At 37.1% G+C, this 15,542-nt stretch overlaps 1 protein-coding gene and 1 pseudogene across 23 annotated transcripts in view; one reads left to right on the top strand and one right to left on the bottom strand.

The window, feature by feature from the left end:
- Nucleotides 1–15,542, bottom strand: part of PPHLN1 (periphilin 1) — a 146,361-nt gene that overhangs the window by 7,033 nt on the left and 123,786 nt on the right. The window lies entirely within an intron of this gene.
- LOC146403476 (large ribosomal subunit protein eL29 pseudogene) lies at nt 3,533–10,762 on the top strand (annotated as a pseudogene).

Raw genomic sequence — 15,542 nt, 5'->3', positions numbered from 1 at the left:
ATGTGATGTAATGTGTTTAAAATGAGATTAGAGGCTTAATTTAGAGTAATTAAGAAGCAACATAGACATGATAATGTAAAGAATAATGGGTGGAAGGTTTTTAATTTAATGCAAGGCGAGGGTATTAGGAATGGGAGATAAGTTTAGTAACTAATATGTAATCGAGGCACCTGTAAAAAAGGAGTACTGAGTCCAGACTTCAGGAGAAAGAAACAGAGGAAGAGGGAGCGAGAGAGATCTTGACATCTTTAGCACTAATGCCAACTGAGGCCATTGGGAGAAGTTCCTTGAAGGAGGGGATAAGTTCTTTCTAGCTCCAGTTATCTGGTAAAGTAGATACCAAGTAAATGTTGAATGAATAGCTGAAGTCAGCTCTGACACAATTGTAACGTAAGAACAAAAGACAGCCAAAAGCGGATATCTAAAAACATCAATATCAGCCTAGAAGAGACAATAAGGAAGTCTAAGAACCAGGAGAGAGTGAAGCGAAGTTTGAAAATAAGGACACAGTCAATCAAATGCCTGAAAAATAAAAGAAGCTGACAAATACAACGCACTGATCCGATTTGGAAATAAGGGAGTAACTGGTTAACTGTAACAGTAGTTTATAGGGATGGTAATTATAGACTGGTGCTACTCAATACAGTAGCCAGTAGCCACATGTGACTATTTAAATTCAAATTTTTATTAATTAAATCAAAATTTCAGTTCCTCAGTTGCACTTTAGTGGCTTCCACACTGGACAGTGCAAATATAAAACATTTCTATCATCTCAGAAAATTCTACTAAGCAGTGTTATCACTGAAGATTGAGGAGTGAAAAAGAGGTAAAGTCACAAGTGATGACCTGGTAAATTAATTAATATATATTTGTAACTATTTTACCATTAAAGTAGAAATGAAAGCTTGCCACTTTAAAGGAGTATTGTGAAATACAATTAATACCTGTGAAATATTCTACAACCTTTTGATAAATACATATAAAAATGTAAGTTAAAAAAAGTAACTCCAATTGAGGCTTAATATACAAGGGAACATTCATAATGTCAAACGTGTTGATGAGGTCAGGAAAACGGTGACAGCATACTGATGTTAAATACTGGAGACAAATTTAAACCCTTTAATTTGGGTCTGTAATAATGCAGAAAGTGCCAAAACTACTGTAATTACATTGCTCCTTGCGCTATATTAAAAGAAAAAAAAAAAAAGCTTTGAAATGTCCTCCTCAAAGCTGCAGCCCCACTGGCTCTTAAAAACACAGCTCCTAAAAAGAACACTGATGGTTGCTAAGAAATGCATTATGCGCACATGGATTAGATCTCAACCACCTACATTAAATACATGGGTATAATTATCACGGCCACATAAAAAAGTCCACAATTAATGATAAAATGGTAAATGCTAAAAAAAAATCTTAGCAATCAATGTTTGTAAAATTCTCATCTATAAATACAGACCAATTTATAAATTCACAGGATTCAGTCAAAGATTAATATTTAAATGACTTCCGTTTCACCCTTTTCAGATTATTGGTTCTTTCAATTAAATATACTTAATAGACAAAAATAAATAAAATAATTCCAAAGAGTCTACAAAATCTTTCACTGATGCCAAAACCAGGTCCCACTGAGGTTAAATACAGGAACTAGACAAATCTCAAATTAATACTTAGTAAAAAAAAGTTGCAAAGGAAATTAAAGATACCATTTATATATGTTTAAAAGTTATTTAATTCAGGGATACATACATACATACTAAAACTACAATGACAACTCTGAGAAGGGAGGGAGCCAGCAGGGAGCTGAGAAGGGCTTTATCTGTATCTGTAATATTTTACTTCTTTACAAATGGTGGGGGCAACAAATATTAAACTCTAACATCATACAAGCTAAAGTATTTAGAAGTGAGGTTTACTGATATTTGCAATATACTTTGACATGTATCAAGAAATAAGATGAGGAGTTCCTGTCATGGCTCAGCGGAAACAAACACAGGTTAGATCCCTGGCCTCGCTCAGTGGGTCAAGGATCTGGCATTGCCGTGAGGTGTGGTGTAGGTAGTAGATGCGGCTTGGATCTGGGGTTGCTGTGGCTGTAGTGTAGGCCAGCGGCTACAGTTCTGATTTGACCCCTAGCCTGGGAACTTCTATAAGCCGTGGGTGTGGCCCTAAAAAGACACACAAAAAAAGATGAATTAATGAATACAAAAATGGATAGATATGTCAAAGCAAATAACAACAAAATGTTAGAGAATCTAGGTGATCAGTATATGGGTGTGCACTGTATAATTCCTAATGTTCAAACATTTTTATAATAAAATACTAAAGGGAAAGAGAGATCTAAAGCAAAATAAGGCCCAGTGACTAGTATATGGGTCTGGTCATCTCAGCTTACAAATGAAGATGGATCCCTGTTTTGCTTGGACTCTGGGTAATGAACTTTGCATCTTCTCAATGTGGGCTGAGAGTTATAGATATTAACGACTATAAATGCAGATATAAATTTGAATGACAGATAACATGGCTGTCAGACAACTGCCAGGCACTGGAATTTATTAGTAATATACTACACCCTGCCCAAGGAAATGAGATTCTAGTAAGAAGAATGATACATTTAAGATAACCAAAACGCAAGGCAAAATACAGGCATACTTGAGAGATACTGTAGGTTCAGTTTCAGACCACCATAACAAAGCATATATCACATAATTTTTTTTGGCATATTAAAGTTATGTCAGACAACCTACAGACTAGGAGAAAATGATGAGACTGACAAGGGATTAATTTCCAAAATATACAAACAGCTCATACAACTTAATATCAAAAAAAAAAAAAAAAACCCAATCAAAAAAAACAGACAGAAGACCCAAATAGAGAAATGTAAATCAAAACTACAACTATGTATCACACTGGTCAGAATGGCCATCATCAAAGGTCTATAAATAATAATTAATAAATGCTAGAGAGGGCGTGGAGAAAAGAGAACCTTCCTATACTTTTGCTGGGAAGGTAAACTGGTGTAGCCACTCCAGAAAACACTATGGAGGTTCTTTTAAAAACTAAAATTAGAGCTACCATATGATTCAGCAATCCCGCTTGTGGGGATGTATCTGGAAAAGATGAAATCTCTAATTTGAAAAGATACATGCACCCCAGTGTTCACAGAAGCACTATGTATAATAGGCAAGACATGGAAACAACTTAAGTGTCCATCCAACAGATAAATGGATAAAGATGCACACACATATGCTGGAATATTACTCAGCCATGAAGAATGGAACAATGTCATTTGCAGCAACATGGATGGACCTGGAAATTATCACATTAACTGAGGTCAGACAAAGATAACTATCATATGATATCACTTATAAATGTGGAATCTAAAACATGATACAAATGAACTTATTTACAAAACCAAATGGACTCACAGAGAGAAAAACTTATGATTACGAAAGGGAATAGTTGGGGGGGGTTAGAATCAGGAGTTTGGGATTAACATATACACACTACTATAATATAACAGTAAACAACAAGGACCTACTTATAGCACAGGGATCCCCAGTATCTTTTAATAACTTATAATAGAAAATAATCTGAAAAAGAATATATATATACCGCTCTTCCAATCCCAGGGACTTTGAGATCTTCAGGCCCCAATGCAGACATGGCCAAGTCCAAGAACCATGCCACACACAAGCAACCCTGAAAATGGCACAGAAACAGCATCAAAAAACCCTATCACAATGATATGTCTCTCTTAGATAGACCCCAAGTTCCTGAGGAACATGTGTTTTGCCAAGAAGCACAACAAGAGGGGCCTTAAGAAGATGCAGGCCAACAATGCCAAGGTCATGAGTGCACATGCTAAGGCTATCAAGGCTCTTATAAAGCCCTAGGAAGTCAAGCCCAAGACCCGAAAGGGTGGCAGCCGGAAGCTCAACTTGCCCACATTGCTCACCCAAGCTCAGGAAATGTGCCAGTACCTGCATTACCAAGGGTCTCAGACTGTGACAGCCAAAGTCCCAGGCTGAGGCTCAGACCAAGGCTAACTCCAGCTCTGGCTCAGGCTCCCAAAGGTGCCCAGGCCTCCACAAAGGTTCCATAGTAAAGGGCTTTATCTGTGAATGTGAGGACAGAAGGAGTGGTGTGACCCCTGGGCTGCTGCCTGCATGGGACGGATGTCCTCCTGTGTTATTTGTACAAATAAACTTGAGGCAGGAAAAGAAATATATATATATATTATATTTGTATGTGTACATATACACACACACACATATTATTTTGCTCTACACACAAATTATTTCTGAAAAAAATGCTAACCCTCATCTGAGCTTTCATTAAGATGTAATCTTTTTGCCACGGTGATATCAAAGATCACCATAACAAGTGTAATAATAACAAAAATGTTTGAAATATATAACAATTAGTAAAATGTGACACAGAGACAAAATGCAAGCAAGTGCTGTTGGAAAAATGGCATTGGTAGACTTGCTAGATGCAGATTGCCACAAACCTTCAATTTGTAAAAAATGCAATATCTGTGAGGCCCAATAAAGTGAAGCACAATAAAACCAAGTAGGCCTATACAGTAAAAAACATAAGATAAATGCAAAACATTATGATAATTCCAAAGAAAAGACTACAATGGGCAGGGTAGGGTAGGATTAAAAGCACTTAAGAATGTTGGCTATTCCAGGCACCCTGGAAGATTGCAAACAAAAAAAAGCACAGTATGCTTAAAGAAGAATGAAATCTGGAATCCAGGGGAAGTTTGGAAAAGATAGCTAATGGATAGACTGGAATCAAAATGGAGCTAGATACGAACAGGTTAGAGTTTAAATAACTTACAGTTGGCCTTAGGGCTTAACTCCTCCTTGAACTAAAAATAACTTATACTGTAGACATGTGTTTTCTTACTCAACAGACAACAAATAAACTACTGAAGACTGCTGTTTAGAGGAAAATGAATGTATTCATTACTCAATATCTGCCTTTTAAATATGATTCAGTAGGCCAGGAAAAGTAATTTGGTGCCCAATGTCAGTTACTGGTTTGAGAAAATAAATTCCAAGATTCAAAACATATAAAAAGGCCAAATCAAAACAAAAAGTTATAATGAAAATAAGATAAAAGGCAATTAAATACATTATAAAATAGGCTTAAAAACTCTAAGTTTCTGAGAAAATAGTTAAGGATTTTGCAAAATGACAAAATTTTTTAATATTTTTATTCCGAGAACTATAAAAATTATTTAATAATGGCAGAAAGGGGTATGCTCAATTAGAGATACTTTCTCAAGTTAATGTATAAAAAATACCAAAACTTAATATTTTCATTCTGAAAACTATAAAAATTACTTAATAATGGCAGAAAAGGGAGTTCCCATCGTGGCACAGTGGTTAACGAATCCGACTAGGAACCAGGAGGTTGCGGGTTTGATCCCTGGCCTTGCTCAGTGGGTTAACAATCTGGTGTTGCCGGTGAGGTCACAGACGTGGCTCGGATCCTATGTTGCTGTGGCTCTGGCGTAGGCTGGCAGCTCCAGCTCCGATTCAACCCCTAGCCTGGGAACCTCCCTATGCCACGGGAGTGGCCCTAGAAAAGACAAAAAGACAAAAAGACAAAAAAAAAAAAAAAAAAAAAAAAAGCAAAAAGGGGTATGCTCAATTTAGACACCTTCTCAAGTTAATGTTCATTCATCACAATGAAACAGATCACAGATTAAAATGGCAAGTTAGCTATTTAAAAGATATTTTGTCACTTAGAACTTCTTTTGAATAAAAAATACAAGTTACAAGGTTAAATTTCTCATGTATATATTGAACTGATTTTTTACATATAGCTATTCATTATAAAATAAATTATCATATTGGTTGAAAATTAATAAAGCTAATGAGTATACAACCAAAAGCAAAACCTAACTTACAGTTTAAGTTAGTTACCCAAAGAAAATGTCTTAAGATTAGTTCTGAATAAATCCTTTTTAGAAATTAACAGATTTTAAATTGTTCATGAGGTTGATCTAGTCCTCAAATGACTTAACATTATCAATCAAAAAAGCACACACTCCTGCCTCACAAAAGGTCACATCTTAGATTTGAATGAGGCTGGAAGTAAATATTAGCAACATCCTGTTCCATGAGTGAAAAATCTTACACTGGTTTGAGAGGTCTAAGAGGAGCAACCGCCATCTACCCAGCAACCCTCTGACAAGAGAAACTGTCAGGAGTGACCAGCAGAGAGCAGCTTAGCTACTTCGTGACCCATCCACCCCGCCTCTTCCTACTGGCTCATCTCTCACAAAGGACCTTGGTGAGAATCCACTTGGCGAGCATCCACAAGTAAGGTTGCTTTCACTGTGAAGATACAGAAGAATGGCTCAGAACCTTTTAAAAAGTACGAACAGCTACTGAGACCAATCAGCGAGTCGTCAGGAAGGGTTCACTACACAGGAAGACTTTTAAGTGAATACGGGGAGGAATTTTAGGCAAAAGTTTTTAATGACTAGAAATGGCTGTGGGTTACAAATCTAAAGAATTTTTTTGTTTAAAGATAATGACATTTAGAAATTATTGCATATTACAAACATTAAGTCACTAACAACATTTTCACATAGGCTTTTTACATAATTTTATACACACAACTATCCTCATTTTATAAAATTATTGAAGCAGAGAGATTAAAGGAGTTTAGTTGCAAGAAAAATGACTAACATTCACAGCCTAGGTTTCTAATTTACCCCTTAAAATACTGCTGCTATAAGCCACAAGAATTATTTAAACCAAAACAGAAATAATAAAGCCAGTCTAAGACTAAATCCTTGGCAAGAATAAATTAATTTGCTTGGTTTTGAAGAATGGTGCAAAGAAAGTGGCTTGGAGGGGCCTGGAAGGCAGGTCATCTGATCATGATTCCTAATTATCTTGAGACAATGAGACCTTATTTCTGTATGTGTGCTTCACGTCTAATACTTTATGTCACTGCTCTCATGAAATCTGAAACTTGTGCTATTTCTCCACACAGTTTCAGGGATGCCACTAAGATAAATTTATGAAAGATAAACAAGTCAGATCAGCCATCTCCCCCATGCTGGGAAAGAGCACTACTGTTCTGTCAACTACTTATACCATGGTTGGTTAAAAGAGCATTTTATGGCTGAAGTGGGTCATTCTCAACCAATTCTACAGGGAAAGTAAGTTCTTTAGCTTTTTTGCCAGGTGATTCGTGAACCAGGTACATTCACTTGATCATTCTATTTCCTTTAACATTAAAATTCTGTATTGTAAAGTTGATTTTACAGGAAATTACTTTACCTACTGTGAAATTTCTCCATGTCTCAAACTGAAAAACCAAGTCATGGTTTTAGCACACATGTGCTGCTGTAATACTTTTCCTCAGTTTTCTGTGACATTAGATTAAATATTTTGTATGCATTGCCGTTTAGAAAAACTTTCACTTTCTTACAGTATTGTGAATTTTAAGCTCAAGATAAAGAAATCCATGCTAATGAAACAGTTTTGGGAGACTTAAAATGCGTATCATTGTCTCTTTTTAGTGACGGCAATGGGAGTAAGGGTTTTGGTCAATGAACCAAAAGGTGCCAGTGAAGGGGTAAGAAATACTACAGGCGGTCAGGACTGATTATACCTCCAGAACATAGGCAGCTTTGGCAATTTCTGCTTAGATATCCCTTCCCCATCCTCACCTCCCATCCTGAGAGAAGCCTCCAGCAGCTAAATTTATATTACATTCCAATTGAAATATATATACAGAATTTAAAGGATTTTGGTGATAAAGACAAACCCCAGGGCTTACTAAATTATGAGTCGGGTTTATGACCTTACATTGCCAAGGAATAAAGGAAAAGTGGACAGCAGGTGGGCAGGGAGGCAAGGGGAGAAAGAAGGGAAATTAAGGAAGACATTCAGAAACTGCCTTATGGACTTCCAGTTTCAGGCTCGGAACCTGGTTTCTGTCCTGTGTTTCATGAGAGATCTGCATGAGCTTTCAATATTTTCCCCTTACTTGCTAAAGGTTGTCTGAGTAGGTTTTACAACTTGTAATCAAAAGGAACTTCCTCCAGATACCTGGCAGATAGCCTGCTACAGATGTTACCTGGCCTTCTGGGAACAGCACAGACCCATGCACTGCAGCGTATCTGCTCAGCAGCAGCACTTTCATACTGGCAGGAGCACCAAGGTGATGGCAGAGATAGATTTTCTCTTCAGTCCGATTGATTGCAAAATCATCAAAGGTGCTACATCAGGCTTTACCCAACAAAATTAAAGACACGCTACAGTTTTCCTTGGTGAAAGCTAAGCAACTGCCAATCTTCGCAGTTTCCAGTGAAAACACAGCTTTTGTTACTATTACTGAAAAAAATAAAGCTATGTATTTGCTTTCAACTCATCATATGCAAATTTAAGAAACAGAATATATCAGTCTACTTAATTATACTTCTATCAGAGAGAAGCTTTTCAATTAGATAACATAAAATATCACTCTGCATATATCTGAGATGTGTGTTTTTTTCTTTCCAGAAGAAAGGAATTATTCATAACTAACACAAATAGCACGGCTTCATTTTAAAAATAAGAACTGTAGTATCAAGTATATTAAAAGTAGGTTAAAATTAATGAATATTTAAAACAATTCATTATTTTACTCTTCCCTCTGAAGGTATATTATGCACAGTGAGAAAAATCCATAAATCCCATTACATATCAATGGAAATACATATTTTCAAGGCTTCTCTACAGATATATTCTAGTCCATGTGGTATATGATTTAAAATTAGTCTTGATGTGTTTACTTGACATTATAAATAAAACTACTAATGATACTGAAGTACCTTCCAAGAATCAGAGACACATTTTTAACAATATTGTGCACACAAATGAACAGACACATGGTAGAGTCATATCATTACATCAACCGATTATACTGCTACTTCCATCTTACGCTCAAGATAATGACCAACTGTTAATCACTAAGAATGATGTTATTAAATTTGTAAAAAAGATGTAAATCTGGTCCTCCAAAAGCCCTTTTGAAGATGGAATTTAGCTACAGCCAAGGATTTGAGACAGGAATCTAGTCAAATGAAATTTTTTTCTAATGTTTACAGATAATTTGGGGAAAACTGGTACTACAGAGTACCACTAAATATTTCTATTTATTTGAAATTATGAGGGCAAAAATGAAAGTACAATAACTGAATTCTACCGGAATCCTAAAGGTCTAAATGAATCTTACCATATATATTTTCAATATGCTATATTCTTATTAAAATGCTTTTTTAAAAAATTTGAGTTATTAGTTTAAAAATCTATACTTTCAATTAATAACTTTTTTGCCTGGCAAAATCACTAAGATTGGAGTGACTAGTATATTTTAGGTAAGAATAATGGGGAACACTGGAAATGAAACCTTTGTTTAGATTAGCAGCACTGAAAATGGAATTGCTTCAGATAAAATAAAGGCCAAAGGGTGGTCACCTTACTACAAGAGCCAAAAGAAACATTAGGCTGTGATTTCCCCTTTAACCTTGGCTCAAGATTATCACGTGCTCGCGTAGATACAACACAGAAATTTTTCATATAAACACATCCTGGAAAAATGCATTAAACCATTTCTTTCCTTATACATATTTTTCAGTGTCCTATGTCAATAAAAAGCCTAAGTATCAAAATGGGGGTTGGCTCGCTGAGGGTTCAGTGTGTTCCATGTTAAAGTACTTAAGAGGCCAGAAATTAATATTTATGGTTAGGACTATTTGCAGAAGAAAAAAAATGTAATCACCTGTAAAAATTAATTGCTGTTAAAAGATTCTACTGTTAAAAGAGACTGTCCACACACCTTCGGGGGTACCACGGTGCAGAAATCCGACTCTCTTGTATACCTTATTTCTTGGTTTTGCTCCTTTTAGAGTCACAATACTACTGTGGACCTAACCAATACAACCCTGTTATAACACAGTATGCTTCTTTCTAGGTGTTGTGTTCCTAGTCGTTTTTTTTCCTAAACTTTCCTGCTCACAGAAGTCATCATCCTAAAGGTGGAAAAACCCTTCTCAGAAACTTGTTGCTCTGACTTCCAAGATCCGACCCAATTAAATTCTTTAATAAAATCTCATCTACTAAAATATTCTCATTACCTACCAAATAATAGTCTCATCATCCACCATACATTTTTCAGTATTTTACCTACTCTCATATCCCATCTGGGTTGCTTTTCTACTTTAACTTATTCAAACTTTTTGTTGAAGACATATTTTACAAAGTTTTTCCAGATCAATTTTTTCTAGTTACTTGAAATATTTAAGCAGCATACGTTTCTTTCTGTCCATACACTATACTGAGGACAAATATAATTTATTTTGTTTCCTTTATTTCTGTCTCCCATTAGGTATAAGGCTGGGAATGAAATGGATTTTTAATTCTCTCTGATTAATTTAAAGGTTTAACATCATATATTCTGGCCTTGGCTCAAAACTTAATTAGACATTTTGGCAACCCTCTAGTCAATCCTATGTGCAAATTCCCTAAGATTAGTAAATGAATCTGTTCAAAGGGTTGTCAATAAATATTATTCCTTGATAAAGTAAATATCATAATTAAATTTTTAATTGCTTTAGCATTACAAGGAAGGTGTAACCAGTCCTACCCATGCCCACCAGCCTGGAGGCATTGGTACTGGGACACCTCAGGCCACCAAGCACATAACTGGGCCCCTGCACAGCCCCACCCACCAGCAGACAGGCTGACCCCCTGAATACACAGTCACCCTTGGACATGGCCCTGCCCACCCTAGGGTCCGGGAACCAGTCCCCCATACCAGTGTTCAGGTACTAAACCAGGGACCCCAGGGTCCTGCAGTCACGCCTCAGGACACAGCTGCACCCACCAGTGGGTAGGCACCAGGCCCAGAATCCCTAAGAACTCTGACATAGCAGAAAGCCTGGTCTACCCCTGAGAAAAGCTTTACCCACTAGGAAGTAGACATCAGGCCCGGGACCAATGCAGCACTACAGCCTGCCAGCAGGCCAGTACCAGCCTTTGGACAAGATAGGCTATGGCCTTGCCAATCAGAAGACCAATGCAATCTTTAAGACACCCTAGACCACACAGTCAGCTGTGCCAAGAATGTGCAAAACACACCAGGGGTCTGACGCCAGCTCTAGGACCTCTGAGCCTTGCAGCCAGACCCCAAAACCTGGCTCTGCCCACAGTGGGCCAGCACTAGCCCCAAGGCACACACCATGTTTCTACAGCCAGCTGCCTCATGAGGCAGCTCTGCCACCAGCAGCGGGTAGCCTCCCCACAAGGTGGGGCCTGGAAAACAACTGGACTGGGGGCCAGCCACACCTTCTAAGACCACCTAGAATAGTCAGCCCACCAAAGATCCACACAGCACACATAGGGGTATCCCTAGAGCAGATAAATCTGGTGACCAGAAAGATGTCCACTACTGGGATACATAGTATCTCCTATAAAAGGTAATTTCTTCAAGGTCAGGAAATGTAACCAACTGACCAGATACACAGAAATAAAAATGGAAAACTAGGGAAAATGAGGCAACAGGGAAACATGTTCCAAGATAAAACCCCAGAAGAATAACTAAATGAACAGAGACAGGCAATCTACTGAAGAAAGAATATAAGGTAGCAATTGTAAATATGATCAACAAACTAGGGAGAAGAATGAGTGAACAGAGAGAGAAGTTAGAAGTTTCTAATGAAGAGTTAGAAAATATAAAGAGCAACCAGGGATGAAGAATATCACAACTGAGGAGTTCCCGTCGTGGCACAGTGGTTAACGAATCCAACTAGAAACCATGAGGTTGCGGGTTCGATCCCTGGCCTTGCTCAGTGGGTTGAGGATCCGGCATTGCTGTGAGCTGTGGTGCAGGTTGCAGACATGGCTCAGATCCGACGTTGCTGTGGCTCTGGCGTAGCCTGGTTGCTACAGCTTCGATTAGACCCCTAGCCTGGAAACCTCCATATGCTGCGGGAGCAGACCAAGAAATCGCAAAAAGACCAAAAAAAAAAAAAAAAAAAAAAAAAAAGAATACCACGACTGAAATGAAAAATACACCAGGGGAGTTCCCGTCATGGCTCAGTGGTTAATGAATCTGACTAGGAACCATGAGGTTGCAGATTCGATCCCTGGCCTTGCTCAGTGGGTTAAGGATCCGGCATTGCCCTGAGCTGTGGTGTAGGTCGCGGAAGCAGTTCGGATCCCATGTTGCTGTGACTGTGGTGTAGGCCAGTGGCTACAGCTCCGACTGGACCCCTGGCCTGGGAACCTCCATATGCCATGGGTGCAGCCCTAGAAAAAGATCAAAAAACAAACAAACAAACAAAACACTAGAAGGAATCAATAGCAGAGTAATTGATACAGAAACAGATCAGTGAGCTGGAAGAGAGAGTAATGGAAATCATTAAGGGTGAATAACAACAACAAAAGAACAAAAAGAAATTAGGTAAGTTTAAGACACCACTGAAACAACACCAAGTGTACTAACATTCACATTATAGGCATTTCAGAGGAGAAGAGGCAAACAGAAAGGGGCAGTGAACATATCTGTAGACATAACAGCCAAAAACTTTCATAACCTGGGAAAGGAAACACACATCCAAGTCTAAGTCCAGGAAGCACAGGAAATCCTAAACAGAATGAATCCCAAAAGGATCACACAAAGACACACTGTCATTAAATGGCAAAAATTAAAATAAAGAGAAAACATTAAAAGCAGCAAGAAGGGCGGCAATATTGGGGTGGTAGAGCAGGAGGCAGAAGCTTTAGGGTGGAAGATAAGCTTAAGGATGTATTGTACAACATGCAGAATATAGCTAATATTGTGTAGTAACTGTAAACAGAAAGTAATCTTTAAAAACTACATGAAAAAATTAAAAATTTAAAAATAAAAAAATAATAATAAAATGAAAGCAGCAAGGGAAAAGAAACAAGTAACATACAAGGGAACTTCCATAAGGCTATCAGTTGATTTTTCAGCAGAAACTCTGCAGGCCAAAAGGGAGTGGCACCATATCCTTAGACGATGAAAGGAAAAAAAACTACAACCAAGAATACTCTCATTCAGATTAAATGGAGAAGTAAAAAGTTTTATAGACAAGCAAAAAAGAGTTCAGCAGCACCAAACAGCTTTATAAGTAATGTTAAAGGGACTTCTCTGACCAAAAAATAAAATACCACAACTAGAAACATGAAAATTATGAAAGGAAAAAACTCATCAGTAAAGGTAAATTTACAGTAAAGGTAGTAAACCAAGGAATACACACAAAAAAATAGATGAAAAACATGATGTCAAAAATAGTAATCCTGAAGAGCAGAAAGTAAAAATGAGGATGTTATAACGTATTTGAAATTAAGAGATCAGCAAATTAAAATAATCACATATATACAGACTGCAATAGTTAAACCACATGGTACCCACAAGCCAAAAAACTAAAATAGATACACACTCACAAAAAGAGAAAGGAATCCAAACAAAACACTAAAGACAGTCATCAAATCATAACAGAAGAGAAAAAAAAGAAGAAACAAAAAAGAACCCTCTAAACAATGAACAAAATGGCAATAAGTACACAGATATCAATAATTACTTTAAATGTAAATGGACTAAAGGATCCATTCAAAAGATAAGAGTGCCTGAGGAGTTCCCATCGTGGCGTGGCGCAGTGGTTAACGAATCCGACTAGGAACCATGAGGTTGAGGGTTCGGTCCCTGCGCTTGCTCAGTAGGTTGACGATCCGGCGTTGCCGTGAGCTGTGGTGTAGGTTGCAGACGCGGCTTGGATCCCGGGTTGCTGTGGCCCTGACGTAGGCCCGCAGCTACAGCTCCGATTCAACCCCTAGCCTGGGAACCTCCATATGCCGCGGGAGCGGCCCAAGAAATAGCAAAAAGACAAAAACAAACAAACCAAAAAAAAAAAAAAAAAAGAGTGCCTGAATGGATATAAAAACATAACCTGTATATATGCTGACTATAAGAGATTCACTTCATATCCAAAGACACAAACAGACTGAAAATGAGGATATGGACAAAGATATTCCATGCAAATGGAAATCAAAAGAAAAAAACCAGAGTAGCAACATATAAATCAGACAAAATACTTTAAAACAAAGATGTTACAAAAGACAAAGACATTACATAATGATTAAGGGATCAATCCAAGAAGACATAGTAATTGTGTGTGTGTGTGTGTGTGTGTGTGTGTGTGTGTACAACACCCAACATAGGACCACCTAAATACATAAAGCAAATATTAACAGACATAAAGAGCGAAATGGAAAGTAATACAATATTAGTAGGGGATTGTAACACCCTACTTACATCAATGGACATATATATCTTCCAGACAAAAAAAGTCAACAAGAAAACACTGGCCTCAAATGACACTACAGACCAGATGAACTTACATATACATAGAACATTCCATCCAAAAGCAGCAGAATAACATTTTTTTCAAGTCACATGGAACATTCTCCAGGACAAATCATATGCTTGGCCATAAAACAAGCCTCAGGACATTTTTAAAAACTGAAACAATACCAAGCATCTTTTTTGACCCCAATGCTGTGAGACTAGAAATCAACTATAGGAAAAAAGTTGCAGAAAACACAAACAATATGCTACTAAACAACCAATGGATCACTGAAGAAATCAAAGAGGAAATTTTAAAAATATCTAGAGTCAAATGAAAACAAAAGCACAATGATCTAAAACACATGGGATGAAGCAAAAGCAGTTTTAAGACTTTAAAGTGATACAAGCTTACCTCAGGAAACAAGAAAAATCCCAAATAACCTAAACTTACATCTAAAACAACTAGAGAAAATCCCAAATAACCTAAACTTACATCTAAAACAACTAGAGGAAAAATCCCAAATAACCTAAACTTACATCTAAAACAACTAGAGAAAACTTACATCTAAAACAACTAGAGAAAAAAAAAAAAAACATCTAAAACAACTTAACAAAAATTAAGTTAGTAGAAGGAAAGAAATCATAAGGATCACAGCAGAAGTAAATGAAAAAGGGACTTTAAAAAAATAAAAAGATCAATGAAGATCAAAGTTGGTTCTTTGAAAAGATAAACATAATTGATAAACCTTTAGCCATCATCAAGAAAAAAAGGAAGAAAAAAAAGAAAGAAAAAAAGGAAGCAATAAAATCAGAAATGGAAAAGGAGACGTTACAACTGACACCACAGAAATACAAAGGATCATAAAAGACTACTATGAACAACTACATGCCAAAAAAATGGACAACCTAGAAGAAATGGACAGATTCCTGGAAATGTGCAATCTCCTAACACTGAACCAGGAGGAAATATGAATAGAATAGAAAACACGGACAGATCAATTACCAGTAATGAAACTGAATCAGTAATTTAAAAAAACTCCCAACAGACTAAAGTCCAGGACTAGATGGCCTCACAAGTAAATTCTACCAAACATTTAGAGCAGAATTAACATCCCTCCTTCTGAAGCCATGCCAAAAAACTGCAGAGGATGGAA

This window comes from Sus scrofa, chromosome 5 (assembly GCF_054392235.1).
Source record: "Sus scrofa isolate SSC_HxYL_T2T_F1_AM1 chromosome 5, Sscrofa_HxYL_maternal_Yorkshire_Landrace_v2.0, whole genome shotgun sequence".
Taxonomy (NCBI): Eukaryota; Metazoa; Chordata; class Mammalia; order Artiodactyla; family Suidae; genus Sus; species Sus scrofa.
This window is presented reverse-complemented; position numbering and strand designations above follow the sequence as displayed.